Raw genomic sequence first — 16,532 nt, 5'->3', positions numbered from 1 at the left:
ATCGGGCGGAACTTGCACAACCTTCTCTCGCGTGTAAATACAGCTTTAAGTCCCATTTACATGCAACGATTATTACTCAAAATTCACTCAAACGATGTGTTTTGAGCGATAATCATTGGTTTTAAATGCTACCATTGTTTGCTTTTTGTCTGAAGGATGATTTTTACTTGAGTTTACAATCCATTGTTCAACTGGAGAGCTGATAGCAGGAACCACATGCTGTAATGCTCCACGGGAGCGCTGATAACATTGTATTCAGCTGCAGTCCTGTGGCAGAACAAAGGGCCTGTATGCAGATAACAGACCACCTGCTGTTCTCCGCATACAGCTCAGGGAGGCTCATTTACATGCAAATGAAGGTAATAAGCTGCTAATGAGCATAAAGTGCCAATTAGCATCTTATGCAAAATGATCACTCAAACTGTCAATCATCCTATCTTTTAAATTAATTTTGAGCCATCATCTTTGAATGTAAATGGAGCTTTAGTGATTTTCAGTTTTAGTTAGTTCTCTCTGACTTTCAAATAGAAAGACTTGCTTCACCTGCGTATTGGTTATCTGCTTGATTTTCTTTAATCTTCCACATTTTGGTGGCTTCAGAACCAATTACTAATTTTCTATAGAGTTATGTTGTCAAGTTACAAGTATCAACTTACAGCGGTCGTCCCAGAATGAATTTATATTGTACTTGATGGACTACTGTATCTTCAAGTCACAATCTTTGGTACTGGCTCATTTGTAGGTACATGCTGCCACGCAGTGGTCACATCCCTTATTGCACATGAAATCCTAACATTTTATGCAGAATGGGTTCACCTTTGTAATCATTTCTATTCTTTGCTTCTATAAAATTACAGTAATTATGCAACTTTATAACTAGTGATCCTGTACTCATGTATCTGCTCCTGTCTGCTCTAGAGGCAGTTGTCATCAGTAGTATTCTCATATTGCATATTATATAAATAGAAGAAAATGTTTGAGCTATTTTTTCTTCTCAGAAATCAAATCTACATATTGTAATTTAGAAACAATGCTCTAACAAGTATGTCGGCCCCATAGACATTGAATGACGCTGCAGGGCACATATTTGACTGATTCTCCTACTATCTTCTTCTCTGTGCACGCCTGCTGTCCTGGTGATTGGTGGGGGACCCAACAAGCAAATATTCTCAATTATCCTGTGGATAGGTGATACATTTCCAGTATGAGACAACTCTCTTAATATAGACTGAGAGAATACAGAGGATCACACAGTCCACATATGCTTCAAAGAGCTGGACTTTGTGTACAGGAAGAAAAATATGTATTAGGTTCTGTTCACATTGCATTCTCAGAGCTCCATTTTTTTGTTACAGGTCTCTTGATTCCCCTGCATAAACACAGATCAAAAATTTTAACCCGCTGGCTACTGGCAGCCAACACTAGATGGAGCTTTCTGCATACTGTCTAAGGTCGCCTGCACATGGGCGGATCCGCGGCAAATTCCGTGCATAGCATGCTATGGGAAATCAATTCTTCCTGCATACTTGCGGAAACCAATTGTGGTTTCCGCAAGTGCAGAAAAATCGCAGCATGTTCCATTTTTATGCGGATTCCATTGGACGGCTTCCATTGAAATCAATGGAAGCCGTCCGACTTGCAGACTGGACACGGATTCCGCGTCATTGCTTAGCAACAGCGCAGAAAAAAATAAACATTTGCAAAAAATCTGTACTGCGCATGTCCGACGACTGCTCACTGCGACCGTCCGCAGTACAGTAAAAGAAAAGGAAATACAGGTATGCAAGGTTGCCGGGTCGCGGTCAGAGCCGGAACCCACATGTGGAAACCGGCTCTGCCGTGTGCAGGCGGTCTTATGTACATACTGTTGTGCCTTCAATGTATAACAGTATGTACATCTAGCAGGGCTGCAGGTAGCCAGCAAATTACCTTTAGATCAGGTTTTTATGCAGCGGATTAAGAGCTCCACGTGATATGAAGATAAACAATCAATTTTAGGTGCTCTATATAGTGCCAACATATTCTAAAATGCTATATAGTGATTGTTGGATGAATTTCAAAACAAGCCATTTAATTGACAGTTGTGTTTTTATAGTGCAGAAGAAAACACACAAACTCTATGCAGATGTTTTTCCTAGATATATGGACCCCATTACTAGACATCAACCGTGCTGACCACTGAGCGACCATGAAAATTAAAGGGTTGTCTGGTTACTGAAAACGCGCTTTTCAATTGAAACCCCTGTATGAAAATAAAAAACAGAGAGATAATTACCCTGCTGTGGTCCTGGGATTTGTTGTGACAAATGAGGTCACAGGAAATCATGTGATCGCAAGAGCCAGTGAGAGGCTGCAGTGTTGTGTTCCTGAACTCCTAGCATCATAGAGCTCAGGATGTGAGCACTGATGCCAGGAGAACAGGCGGTAACACTTTCAGCCTCTCAGCACTAATGATTATCTTTTGAGAATATCATTTTGCAATATTTCCCAAGCTTCTAGGACATTTCTGTCCTTAAGAACATCCAGCCATTGGATTCTTCCTACCCTCTTTCTGAGTTCATTAAAATCTGCCTTTCTGAAATCCAACCTTGAAGTCTTCTCTTGGGTTTTCCTCCCCTTATTATCCAGAATTCAATTATAACATGATCGCTGTCTCCTAGAGACCCAGCCACCCTTATTTTCTCGACTATTCCCTTCCCCCCCTTAAGAGTTAGGTCCAAGATAGCAGATCCCCTTGTTTTCTCTTCTACCTTTTGGAAGATAAAGTTGTCAGCAAGAGCGGATAAGAATTAGTTGGATCCATTACTTTTGCCTAAGAGAGATTCCCAACAAATGTCTGGATAGTTAAACTCTCCCATGATCACTATATTGTGCTTTTTTGAGAGCTTGGCCCTCTGATGTAGGAAGGGTTCATCCATATCTTCTGCTTGTCCAGGTGGCCTATGGTAAATGCCTACAATGATGTCCTTTCTGTTGTTCTCTCCTTGTATTCGTACCCAAACAGTTTCTACAGAAATACCATTCTCTGAAGCTTGAATCTCTATGGAGATGTACACTTTCCTGACATGCAATGTAACATCTCCTCCCCTTTTATTAAGTCTGTTTCTTAGGCTGCCTGTCCACGGGCGAGTTTGAATTGTGTACCCCACTGCGATAATCCGACCGTGGGGAACGCAGTTCAAGCTCTCCATAGCAACACTTCCCCCCTGTCCACGAGCGGAGAATCATTGTGATTCTCCGCGGTCCTCCGCAGTCAGCTTATTAGATAAGGCTGACTTCGGAGATCCATCTGCCGACTCCCGCTCCCAAGGGGTGGAGATCCGCCGTGGGATACCGCAACACCCGTGGACAGGCGGCCTTATAAGTAAGTTGTATCCTTCAAGCCTTGTATTTCAATCATGTGTATCATTCCACCAAGTTTCCATAATGCCTAATAAAATACATTTCTCTTCCTGTGTTTGGAGCTCTAATTCACCTTGTTTCTCATGCTCTGTGCATTCATGTAGAAACATTTTAGTTTGTGATCGGTGTCTCTTGCTCCTCTACTTTCCTTCTAAATTTTTGTTCTGTCTTTCCACTTTTAGAAGCAAAACTCTCAAATGTATTTATTTTTATATAGCTTCGCCAGGCCTTTCACTTCCCTTCCCATAATGTTCTAGTTTAAAGCTGTCCTGATGAGTGTAGCAAGGCGCCTACCAAATATATGCTTTCCTTTCTTTGTAAGGTGCAACCCATCTCTAGCAAGCAGTCCATCATATAGGTAATTCACTCCATGGTCTAGAAATCCAAATCTTCGCTGACGGCACCATTGATGTAGCCAGTTGTTCACCTCTAGAGTCCTGTTGCATGGCCATCCACTGGGTGGATGGATGAGAAGACCACCTGTGCTCCTAGCTCCTTCACTTTTCTGCCAGAGATCTTCAAAGTCTCTGCAGGTAGTTGCAAGGTCTTTTTTTTTGCAGTGCCACTTGTCCCTATGTTTAGCAGTAGGCATGGGTAGTGGCTTGTAGCACTGAAGAGTCTTGATGGCCTATTGAACACATCTTTGATTTGTGCACCTGGAAACCAGCACACCTCTCGTGAAGTTGTCAGGTCTGCAGACAGCGGCCTCTGTTCCTCTGAATAGGAAATCCCACCCACAACCAGCAGTCTCTTTTTCTTCTCCACAACAGTACTTTTTCTCCATCCAAGAGGGTTCTGTGTGTTTACTAGACTGTTTTTTGTAGGTAAAGTAATTTCTTGCTGTACCTCTTCATTGTCCTCCATGAAAGCCTGGTACCGGTTCCTGAGCAGTATGGGTGCTGACTGACTCCTGATCCTCCTGCCTCTTTGGGTCACATGCTCTCATTCCTTGGGTTCTGTAGGTATGCTGAACATTTCTTTTCCGTTAACATTCTGAAGAGTCATTTCTGCTCTGTTAAGGGAATCCTTCCCTAATGAGTTTCAATGTAGCTATTCTCTCCTTTGCACCTTTTCTCTATGGCCTTATTCACACCGGCTACAAAATTGCGCGACTTTGTAGCGATGCAAAATTGCTACAAAATGCATGTATGTGAAGTCCATGGTTTCCAATGGGTTCTTTTACATGGGAAATGTTTTTTAGCCTAAAAAGGACTCATTGGAAACCACGGGCTTCATATACATGCATTTTTGTAAAGATGTTGCATCGCTACAAAGTTGTGCAGTTTTCTCGTCCGTATCATTGAGGGACCCAGCCAGACCATGCGATATAGCCACTGCCACTAGGAGGCGACACTAAGCAAAAGTGTTAGCTCCTCCCACCAGGCTATATCCCCCCTGCAGGCACTCAGCTAATTAGTTTTTAGCTTAGTGTCTGCAAGGAGGCAGACAGGTCAGGTCCAGGAGGACTTGATGGACGGGAATACGGGGAGTTGGGGCTTTTCTCTAGCTTTCCTGTCCTCCCGGGGAGGGCGCAGGCAGGTGGTGTCTCCGCCACACTGCGGCGCCCTACCCAGCGAAGAAAAGGTGGCACGACCCTGCCTATGTGCATTGGCGTCGTTGCCTGCCAGCAATAGTGTTCCCCCCTCTGGAGCAGCGCCCCTCTCGGATGGCCAGCGCAGGGGGGAACACTGCTCGAGCACAGAAGGGGAGAATGGAACGGCAAACCTCCCTCCAAGTCTGCGGTCGGCTGCAAGGAACCCCTTTAGAGGACCCCCACCACATTGGAAGGTCCTGGGGAGGAGAAGAGTTCAGGTGCATCCCCCCCTTTTTTCTCTACCTCTCTCCTCCGCCCTCTACCAATTTCAGTGCATGTGTATATGAACCCCCCCCCCCCCCCCCGCTCCAGATAGCCCCTTCTGAACACAGAGGGCTGGGTGCTTACCGGCCAAGGCTGGGAGGGGGTGGATGCTGCTACTAGGCAGACCGCAGGAAGGTCGGGCTGCGGGCGACCGCGGGTGACTGCTGGCGGGCGGCGGTACACACATACCAGAGGCTGGTATCAAGGAGCAGGCTGCAGAGTGAGCTGCGGCGCCCCGGGGGGCGGGGCGCCGGCCACGGGGACGACTTAGTGTGGTGCACATAGCATTTCCGGTGACGCGCCCGGGCTTCCGGGGCAGTCCACGCCCACCTCAGTGGCGCGGGACATTTAAGGAGGCCGCCAGCAAAGAAGATGGCCGCTCACAGTAGCTCTTGCAGGAACTACTTTCTAAGTGAGCCGCTCCATGTCTAGCCATTGGCATTTACTGCAGCATTTTCCTCAAAACGCAAGCACCTCCTGGCAGTGCGGTGTTTTTCTGCAACAGCATCAGCAGCACCAGTCGGTCAGCAGCTACAGTCACCTGCAGCGACAGTCTCCAGCGGGGGCAGCTTCCAGCGTTTGTATCACAGAGAAGACCGCCAGGACCCAGAAGCTCCAGCTGGGCCAGGACAACCGCAGGACGGGGTAAGCCCTGCCAAGGCAGCTCTCCCCTGTGTTTTTTCCACCCTGTGGGTACTTGCTCTCAGCAGTACATGGAGACACCCTACCCCTATCCCCACCACTCCCCTGCGGTTATCTATAGGTGTGTGGATTGCGTCATGTCTGACCCTAGACCAGAGGTTTCCAGTCAGGCTATGGGGAGGGCAAAATATTATGCGTGCACGTTGTGCAGCGCTAAGTTCCCAAGAAGGATGGCAGGGTCAGACCGGTCCTCGACCTACGAAGGCTAAACCATTATGTCAAAGCAAGACATTTCAGGATGGAGTCCATCAAGTCGGTAATAGCGTCTATGGAACCGGGGGAGTTCCTGGCATCAGTGGATATCAGGGACGCGTACCTGCATATCCTGATTCGCGAATCTCACCAACAGTTTTTACGTTTCGAGGTCTAGGGGAGCCATTACCAATTTGTAGCACTGCCGTGCGGGCTCTCGACTTCCCCGAGAGTCTTTACAAAGGTGTTGGCAGCGGTAATGGCACTACTCCATGCAAGGGGGGTGACAGTCATCCCTTACCTGGACGACATACTGGTGAAGGCTCCAGACCAGGAAGGCAATTTGGAGAGTCTGCGAATCACACTTCAGACTTTGGAGGAATTTGGTTGGGTCATAAACCACGAGAAATCTTGTCTAGTACCAACTCAACAGTTGGAATTTCTGGCGATGGTGTTCAACACCAAGAAGCACCAGATTCGCCTGCCGCAGGCGAAAGCAGTAACACTGGTCGACAAGGTGCGCCCACTACTTCAGGAGAGGCAGACGACCATCAGGTATTGCATGAGAGTGCTGGGCATGATGGTAGCCTCCTTCGAAGCTATACCATTCGCACAGTTTCATTCCAGGGAGTTTCAGCATTTCATTCTGGCACACTGGAACAGGTCGCAGTGGACGTTAGACCAGCGAATCTCCATGACACCAAAGGTCCGACTTGCCCTGAGATGGTGGACGAGTCTCAAGAGGATCAGTCACTGTTTCCGGGACAGTGGAGGATACTGACCACGGACGCCAGTCGTTACGGCTGGGGCGGAACCTTGGAGGGACACTCCACCCAGGGGGTGTGGTCACAGGACGAGGCAAGGCTGCCGATAAACGTCCTGGAGCTGTGAGCCATACAACAGGCACTACAGCATTTTCATCCACGGTTCAACAGAGAGGATGTGAAAGTCCAGACAGACAATGCTACGGCAGTGGCATATGTCATCCGGCAGGGGGGCACAAGAAGTGCGAGAGCAATGACGGAGGTATCCGGCATACTAAGCTGGGCGGAGAAACATCTACGGTCCATATCGGCAGTTCACATCCCAGGGGTAGAAAACTGGGTAGCAGATTTTCTCAGTCGAAAGACAGTGGACAAGCTTGAGAAAGGTGCGTGTTTATGCACTGAAACGCGTTGCCACCGAATAAAGTTTTTTCCTTCAGTGTACACGTGGAGGTCTGTGTACTTGGATACTTGTGGATGACACTCAGAGGAGGGGGCTTCTGTTGATCACATCCCCCTCCTTTTCAAGTAAATGTCCATTTGTCATTACTCATATGGGAGTTGTTTACTCCTTTTTCATTTTTACTCTCTTCATATGAGCGCAGAATTTCTTTTTCTTGACATTATTCTATGTTTTATCTGGGGGAGAACTGATTATTCAGAACTCCCCAGCTTTTTTCTGCAGCTCTCCTTGCATCAAGAAGGATCGATGAAGATTGAGTACTAACGAAGGGTTTTTCTACAACTGCCCACACTGACTGCTGTTTTATATATTTTTTTCGTCTGTTCAAAGAATTTATTTCCTGAGGCGCTCTCTATATACCTTTTATTTGGTTAAGTTTGCTTTTCTGGCAGGTGAAGTTTGACTTTTCCTCTGGTATGTCAGTAAACATATAGCATACGTTGCAGCTCACCATATGGCTATTCTTCTCTTCCATGTTGATGTCTACTTCCAAACTACTAAAAGTCAAGAATTCTTATGATGATATTTAACCTGTAAGACTTTACTAAGTGGTGATGTCTTCTGAGCAGCTAGACCTGGCTAAACCCAGCAATCGTCCCACTCACAGCGACGCTTCACTCATCCCAGACTGCAGCGGGAATATGCAAATTATCTTCCTGGATCTCCATCTCTGTTTGCTCATGTGGTTTTTGCAATGGAATAATCATCGTTGCAACAACCTGCGCAGGTCATCCCATGTACAAGGACTCTAAACATTTGAACTTTCCTCTATGACTCTCTTGACACAATGTATTAAAGCATTCATTGTGTGCTGATTAATTTATCTTTGTAGCATTTAGGGCTGGATATTTATGATACAGTGCTCCAAATTATTTATAAAGATTAAAAACTAAAAAGCTAGCTGCCTGCAGGGGTCACTTGAGAGAGTTTGTTGTATACTGTTTTATGGACTTCAATCTGTATCAGAATCCTGAATAATGTGACAGTACTATATTCTCACTCACTCGTCTAGCTACCACAGTCTGTTATTCCCCTCTAGTTGTCTAACACATGGAGGAGGCAGGCAGGGAGAGAAGGACGCCCACTGCTGAGCCAACTGTGCTCACTTTGGAAGTGGTCTGGATGGTGCTGTTTGCTCTCTTAGGACTGGACGGCTATAGTAGGCCTCCAACTGATGACTTACCTTCTGGCTCCTTGCTCTGCCTACTACCAAGTTTCCCTGTAAATAAGCCCTACCCCAATCTGCTGGGGAGACTTGAAATATAAGTCCTCTCCTGAAAATAAGCCCTGGCTAAACTCCATGAGAACCCCCCCCCCCCCCTTCCCCGGCAATACTCACTAAGCCGGCGGCATCTGAGTCCCTTGCGCTGGTCTCCGGCGCTGTGGCAGGCTGCCATTTCCTCAGCGTTGACACAGCACTTTCTGGTGACGGGGCTTTGAATACCCTGCCTCCAGCAAGCGAGTGCTGTGATTGGAGCACGAGCCTGCTGGCTCAGCCATTCAGAGCCGGCGCTCGATCATTTACAGGCATTCAGTGTATAACATTACTGAATGGCTGTGATTGATTCATTGACATGTGTCTGGAAATCTGACATCGTGGACATGCGCAGTTTGACTTTTATTTTAGATTTTTTCAAATTTGAAATGCTGCCCTTTTGCAATACCTGCGTAGGGGCCCATAGAAGGGCTGCATATCATACGCAGAGAAACAGAGCATGCTGTGATTTATTTCTCTTGCGTATCAACACGCTGTGTCCACTCGCTGTTGCGCATTGCCTCTATTCACCATGTATGACACGTGCGTGCAATACACACATCATACCTGGTAAAAACCACCTGTGAACATTAGCTCTTAGTAATAGGAGAAAAACAATGTGGGTCAATAAAGATGGAAAGGGGGCAATAAACAGCAAAAAGAAATAATTTAAGCTACTAAAACAAGAAGACAGCAAGGAAGCATTAAAAACCTATAAGGAAAACAAATTATGTAAAAATCAAATAAAAGCATCAAAGACTGAGATTTATTATCAAAGAGAGTACAACTACATCAGAGGGCTAAGCTCTCCAAAAAGCATGACATAGTGATCATGGGAGATTTTAACTATCCAGACATTTGTTGAGAATCTCTCTCAGGCAAAAGTAATGGATCCAACAAATTCTTATCTGCTTTTGCTGACAATTTTATCTTCCAAAATGTAGAAGAGAAAAAAAGGGGATCTGCTATCTTGGACCTAATTCTTACCAACAGGGAGGGAATGGTTGAGGAAGTAAGAGTGTCTGGGACCTTAGGAGGTAGTGATCATGCTATCCTTGAATTTTGGATAAAAGGAGGAGGAAGACCTGAGAAGACTTAGACCTCAAGGTTGGATTTCAGAAAGGCGATTTTAATGAGTATAGGAAGAACCCAATAGCTGGATGTTCTTAAGGACAGAAATGTCCAAGAAGGTTGGGAAATATTGCAAAATGATATTCTCAAAGCACAATTGTTAACAATCCCTAAAAGAAGGAAGAATGGGAAGCATTTAAAGAGACTAGGATGGATAAACACAGAATTTGCACACATGTTAAAAAGGAAGAAAAATATTTTTATCAAATGGAAAGACGGGGGGTGGGGGAGGAATATCTGAAGAAGAATATCATGCAGTCTGCAGACACTGTAGAGCAAGTGTCAGAAAAGCTAATGCTAATAATGAATTAAGGCTTGCAACAGAGGCTAAAAGCAATAAAAAAAATAATTTTGTGGGTATGTCAAAAGCAAAGGATGCTTACAGGATGAAAATGATGAATTGATTAAGAATGATATTAAGAAGGCCGAACTTTTAAATTCCTATTTTGCATCTGTTTACTCTCAGAAAGTAGATGTAACATCTACTGATTTTCCCTGTGCTATTGGGGGAATAAAAGAATGCAGGCTATCTATATGCAGAGAAATGGTGAGGGAACACATGGCTAACTTAAGTGAATTCAAGTCTCAAGGTCCACATGAATTACATCCTAGGATACTAAAGAAGGCAGTGGAGGTAATTGATGAATCACTCACCATAATCTTTGAAAATTCCTGGAGAACAGGAGAAGTCCCAGAAAATTGGAAAAGGGCAAATGTTGTCCCTATCTTCAAAAAAAGGGAAGAAGGTGGATCCAGGAAACTACAGGCCTGTGAGCCTGACGTCTATACCGGAAGATCTTTGAATAAATTATGAAACAGCATGTATGCAAGTACTTGGATAAAAATGGAGTAATTAACCAGAGCCAGTGTGGGTTTTTAACAAACAAGTCATGCCAGGCGAATCTAATTTCCTTCTATTACAGAATCACCAACTGGGTTGATCAGGAAAATGCAGTGGATATAGTATATCTGGACTTTAGTAAAGCATTTGACAAAGTATCTCATGCAATTCTTATTGAAAAAGTGACCAAATATGGGATTGACAAGGCAACTGTTAGGTAGATTCACAACTGGCTGAGTGATCGTACTCAAAGAGTAGTCCTAAATGGCTGCACATTCAAGTGGAAGAATGTATCAAGAGGGGTACCACAAGGCTCTGTCCTAGGCCCAATGTTCAACATTTTTATAAATGATCTGGAGGAGGGAATTGATGGGAAACTGATAAAATTTGTCGATGACACAAAGCTAGGAGGGATAGCTAACACTAGGGAAGAGAGAGAGAGTATTCAAAAAGATCTAAAAACGCTTGATCAGTGGGCGACGACTGACAGAATGGTATTTAACATGGGGTAATGCAAAGTCCTACATCTGAGCAAGATAAATAAAAAAAAGCATATATAGAATGGGAGGAATTGGGCTAAGCAGCACATGTGAAAAAGACTTGGGTATACTAATAGATCATAGACTGAACATGAGTCAACAATGTAATTCATCAGCAAAAAAGGCAAGCACGATTCTGGGATGTATTAAGAGAAGCGGAGAGTCTAGATTACATTAGGTAATTATCCCCCTCCACTCTTCCTTAGTCAGACCTCATCTGGAATACTGTGTCCAGTTCTGGGCATCCCACTTGGGGCAAGTTCAGAGAAGAGTTACCCAGATGGTGAGCGGTCTGCAAATCATGTCCTATGAGGAACGGTTAAAGGATCTGGGAATGTTTAACTTGCAAAAAAGAAGGCTGAGAGGAGACTTAATAGCTGTCTACAAATATCTGAAGGGCTGCCACAGTGCAGAGGGATCAGCCCTATTCTCATTTGCACAAGGAAAGATTAGAAGTAATGGGATGAAACTGAAAGGGAGAAGAAATAAATTAGATATTAGAAAAAACTTTGACAATGAGGGTGATCAATGAGTGGCACAGGTTGCCACGTGGGGTGGTGAGTTCTCCTTCAATGGAAGGGTTCAAACAAAGGCTGGACAAATATCTGTCTGGGATGATTTAGTGAATCCTGCACTGAGCAAGGGGTTGGGCCCAATGACCCTGGAGGTCCCTTCCAACTCTATCATTCTATGAACTAACCCTAAACTATTGAACTAAATAGTAAAAAGATTAATACTGAAAGTGTTGTCCCTTTAATAAATAATGTAGGGGAAATTGTAGAGGGTGATGAGGACAGGGCAAATCTATTAAATAGTTTTTTTCCAGTGTATTCACAGCGGAAAATAAAATGTCAGTTGAAATGCAGAATGATAAAAGTAAACTCTCCACCAAATGTCACCAGTGTAACCCAGGAAGAAGTGCATAGCTGTCTTAAAACGATTAAAATAGAAAAATCACTGGGTCCTGATGACATAACCCCCCCCCCCCCCCCCCCATCCTTCCCTGGTTTAAAGGGAATTAAGTAATGTGATAGACAGACTGTTTCTTATATTTAAGGACTCTATAGTGACAGGGTATGTTCCATATGACTGGTGCATAGCCACTGTGGTGCCGATATTCTAAAAGGGGGTCAAAAAGTGAACCCTGAAACTACAAGCCGGTAAGTCTTACTTCTATTGTGGGTAAAATGTTTAAAGGGTTTCTAAGAGATGCTAAACTGGAGGACCTCAAGGAAAATGGCTGTATAACTCTGTATCGGCATGGGTTAGTGAGAGATTGCTTCTGTCAAATCAACCTGATTAGCTTCTATGAGACAGAAACGCGTGGAGAACATTGATCCATAGAGTGACCGAAGGTCGGATGCGACTGAACGCATATTCATCATACTCTAAAATGAGAATGCTTGGTCTAGGTGAGAATGTGTGTAAGTGGTAACTGGCTTAGTGATAGAAAGCAAAGGGTGATTATTAACAGTAAATACTTTGGGTCACCGTTACTAGTGGCGTAAACACGGGTTGGTTTTGGGCTCTATTTTTAATATATTTATTAATGACCTGGTGGGAGGATTGTGTAGTAAAATATCAATATTTACAGACACAAAATTATGCAAAGATATTAACATGAGTGTTATGGATCTGTACTGAAAGTACTCAATGAATATCTGCCCCCTTCCTGATTAGAAGCTCAAAAGTGGTGCATGCACGAGAAGAACCACACTGGCACCTGCTGTTCAGCTGAATGATACTTGTTTTATTCTAACAGGTTACATGAGGTTATATAGACTAGGTCTGTGACGTCTGCAAAATCGTTGCATAGTTCATATGCAATGAGGTACAAGTCTGTCGCTGATTGGCAGTTGCCTTATATGGGTTTCTTCCTCCAGGTCCTCAATGTTATCATCTTAGGTGCATTCCTGGATGGAGGGGCCATCTTAAGCACCTTGTTTCAAGCATGATGGGAGGGGGAGCGAGCTGGCTGCTATTTCCAACATAGCGGACATTTTAGCAAGCGTCTTTATTACTAAAAGCAGATGTACATAAAAAAAACTATAAAAGAATAGACATTTTACTTGGTCCACTACAAGAGAAGCAAGGAGATTGCAAGAGGATCTGGATAAGTTGGAGGTTTGGGCAGAAAAGTGGCAGATGAGATTTAACACTGATAATGTAAGGTTATGCACATGGGCAGAGGAAATACATATCACCTAAAGTATTAAATGGAATGGGCGAAATTGGCATTTTGTTTAGCAAAAAAACACAGCTGAAGGGCGAACTAATAACTATGTATAAATATATCAGGGAACAATACAGAGATCTCTTCCATTATCTGTTTCTACCAAGGACTACATCTAGAGGAAAGAAGGATTCTACACAGACCTAGAAGAGAGTTCTTTACTGTAAGAGCAGTGAGACTGTGGAACTCTCTGACTAAGGACATGGTGATGGCAAATTTGATGAGGGGCCTGGATGCCTTTCTTGAGTGATACAATATTACATAATATAATCATTAATAACTTCAGAAGGGTCGTGACTAGGGATGAGCGAGTATACTCGCTAAGGCACTACTCGCTCAAGTAATGTGCCTTAGCCGAGTATCTCCCCGCTCGTCCCTAAAGATTCGGGGGCCGCCGCAGCTGACAGGTGAGTTGCGGCGGGGAGCAGGGGAGAGCGGGCGGGAGAGAGAGATCTCCCCTCCGTTCCTCCCCGCTCTCCCCCTGAATCTTTCGGGATGAGCGGGGAGATACTCGGCTAAGGCACATTACTCGAGCGAGTAGTGCCTTAGCGAGTATACTCGCTCATCCCTAGTCGTGACTCAGGGATTATTCCGATTCTCGGATTAAAGTCAGGAAGGAATTTTTTCCCCTTAAATAGGGGAAAATTAGCTTCTATCTCATTGGAGGTTTTATTTGCCTTCCTCTGGATCAACATTGGGGGATAATAAACTAAACTGGATAAACATATGTCTTTTTTCAATCTAAAATACTATGGTAAGGTCCATTTACACAGGATGAATGTCGGGCCAACGATGCCTGACACTTGACCCTGCACATACTCACACCCGTGCTGCTGCACAGCAGCGAGTATAGCTGGCCCTCTGACAGAGTGGCCAGCAGGGGGCCGGGACAGCAGGAGATTTCTCTCTTCGCTCTCCCCTGCCCCACTCCATTCACTTAACATAGTGGCCGTTCAGTACTAAATGGCTGCTATTTACACTGAACAATCAGTTTTCAGCTCATCATTTATGCTGCATAAATTATAGATGATTAGCTGAACGATGATCGCTCAATGTTAATAGCAACCGTTCAGTACTAAACAGCCACCATGTTAAGTGAATGGAGAGGGGCAGGGGAGCGCGAGGAGCGAAATCAAGTGAAATGGAAGCAAACTGAAAGGTTTTTGTTTGCTTTCCTTTTGCTTTGAAAACCCATTGAAATGGGGGGAAAAACAGAACAGATTATTTCCAATTTAATTCCATTTCTGCGCTCCAAAAATGAAACAGACAGAAATCCCTAACACCGGTGTGAATGAGCCCTTACAAAACTAATTCGCAATATGCTCAGCTTCTCAGACTCTATATAATGTGCCGCCTGCAGCTTGTCTGCCTTTTCAAAGTCACAGGTTCCCTTAGGGCTCTTGCACACTTGCATTTTTCTTGCGTTTTTTTTCATGTGAATGTCAAAGGGGCTTTCTAATGTTAAAAATGCATCGCACAAAAATCGCAAGTTTGAGCTTTGCAATTTTTGTGCAATTCGGTTTTAACATTAGCAAGTCCCATTGACATTTGCATTAAAAAAAACATGCAAGAAAAACGCAACTGTGCAAGAGCCCTAAAGAAGGCCTTCAGCACTGTTACTTCATAAGAAGTGGAAGAATTTGCCAAAATATTCCATGGCAGTGCTGAGAGGTCCTTTTTAAGGGTACGTTCACACAAAGCAAAATTGGTACAGCTTCTCCCTTGGGGGAAAATCTGCACCAAAATCCACATCAAATTCTGCTTTATTTGTAAGGGTGAAATCTGCAGTGAATTTTGGTGCAGCTCTGCCCCTACTTACACCACATGAGAATGTACTCCAAATGTATCATGGTACATATAATTAACACTTTCACAAGTTTCTGCTCCAAGAGAACATAACGGGGTCCATCTTGCACACACAATAATTCCCCAGGAGAGGGAGTTGTGTGGGTGTATTCATGGCTGAGGAGCATAGTGGTGCTGTAATATTTACTGAAGAATATGGAATTGACTCCCTGTTATATAGTTATACAACTCCTGCACCACTTTTTCCAGCATCCACAAATATATCTGAAATAGTGGACAGGGCTTTGGATTTGTCAATTGGACATGCTGGCTACAGACATACTCTTCACATTGTGTACCAGGATTATTCAATCTACCCTGCGCTAACCTTTAATAAACCTTTCTTGGTTCTAGTTTAACAATGTCTCCCAAATAATTGGAAATTTCTAGATTAATGCAGACAGAGATTTTGCGGTTAGTGGATAGAAACAACCCATGACCATTCTATGTGGCAACCAGTCATCACGCCACAGATATGCTTGCGTGTCCCACATGTTCAAACACAACGTTGTCAAGACAGTAAGATCTTTCTGAAGTAAAATGCTGCACCCCATGCTCTGCAACACTTCTCTTCCCTTGACTGATCAGAGTTATCAGTGCAGGGTATGAAATATTCATTGAGTGCCCTCTGGTGGTTGCTCACACATGGCCTCCAGGTCAAAGAAGAGTAGCAGAGACAGATACTGGGGAACGGTTGTTAACAACTCACTATGGTTGCACCAAATAGAACTAGAGAAAAATACTGGTGTAAATGTACATCATCCACCAAGTGTGACATGAGTGTTTATTGTAATAGCTGCCAAATATGTCTCATAGTGTGTTTAATCTTGAAAAATGTGTTGCTATTTAGTCCAAATGAAATGCTTGCTGATTGGCTTATACATCTACGAGTGAACAGGGAGATGTACAACTGGCACATAGGGGCTAGCAATTGTTCATTCCCATAGCGGTGATTCTCAGGCTGTGTGCAACAAAAACAAATTGGTACCAACTTTTTTTTTTTTTTAATTGGGCCTGTGTAAAAGGACCTTTAAATTGCTTCTAAAAAAAAAATTAAGCTCGATTGTGATTGGTTGCTATGGACAATGAGGCCAATTTAATTTTTTTTTATAAAGAGAAGCAATTTTGATAATACAAAAGATTCTTCCTGTTATGTTCATGATATCCGGTATGAAGAGTAGTTATAAATGATGGAATAAATAGAAGTTTTCAGAGACCCATATTGTACATACCGTGTTTTCCTGAAAATAAGACCCTGTCTTATATTAATTTTTGCCCCAAAAGATTGGGATGTCTTATTATACTTA

Source organism: Eleutherodactylus coqui, chromosome 6, assembly GCF_035609145.1.
Source record: "Eleutherodactylus coqui strain aEleCoq1 chromosome 6, aEleCoq1.hap1, whole genome shotgun sequence".
Taxonomy (NCBI): Eukaryota; Metazoa; Chordata; class Amphibia; order Anura; family Eleutherodactylidae; genus Eleutherodactylus; species Eleutherodactylus coqui.
This window is presented reverse-complemented; position numbering follows the sequence as displayed.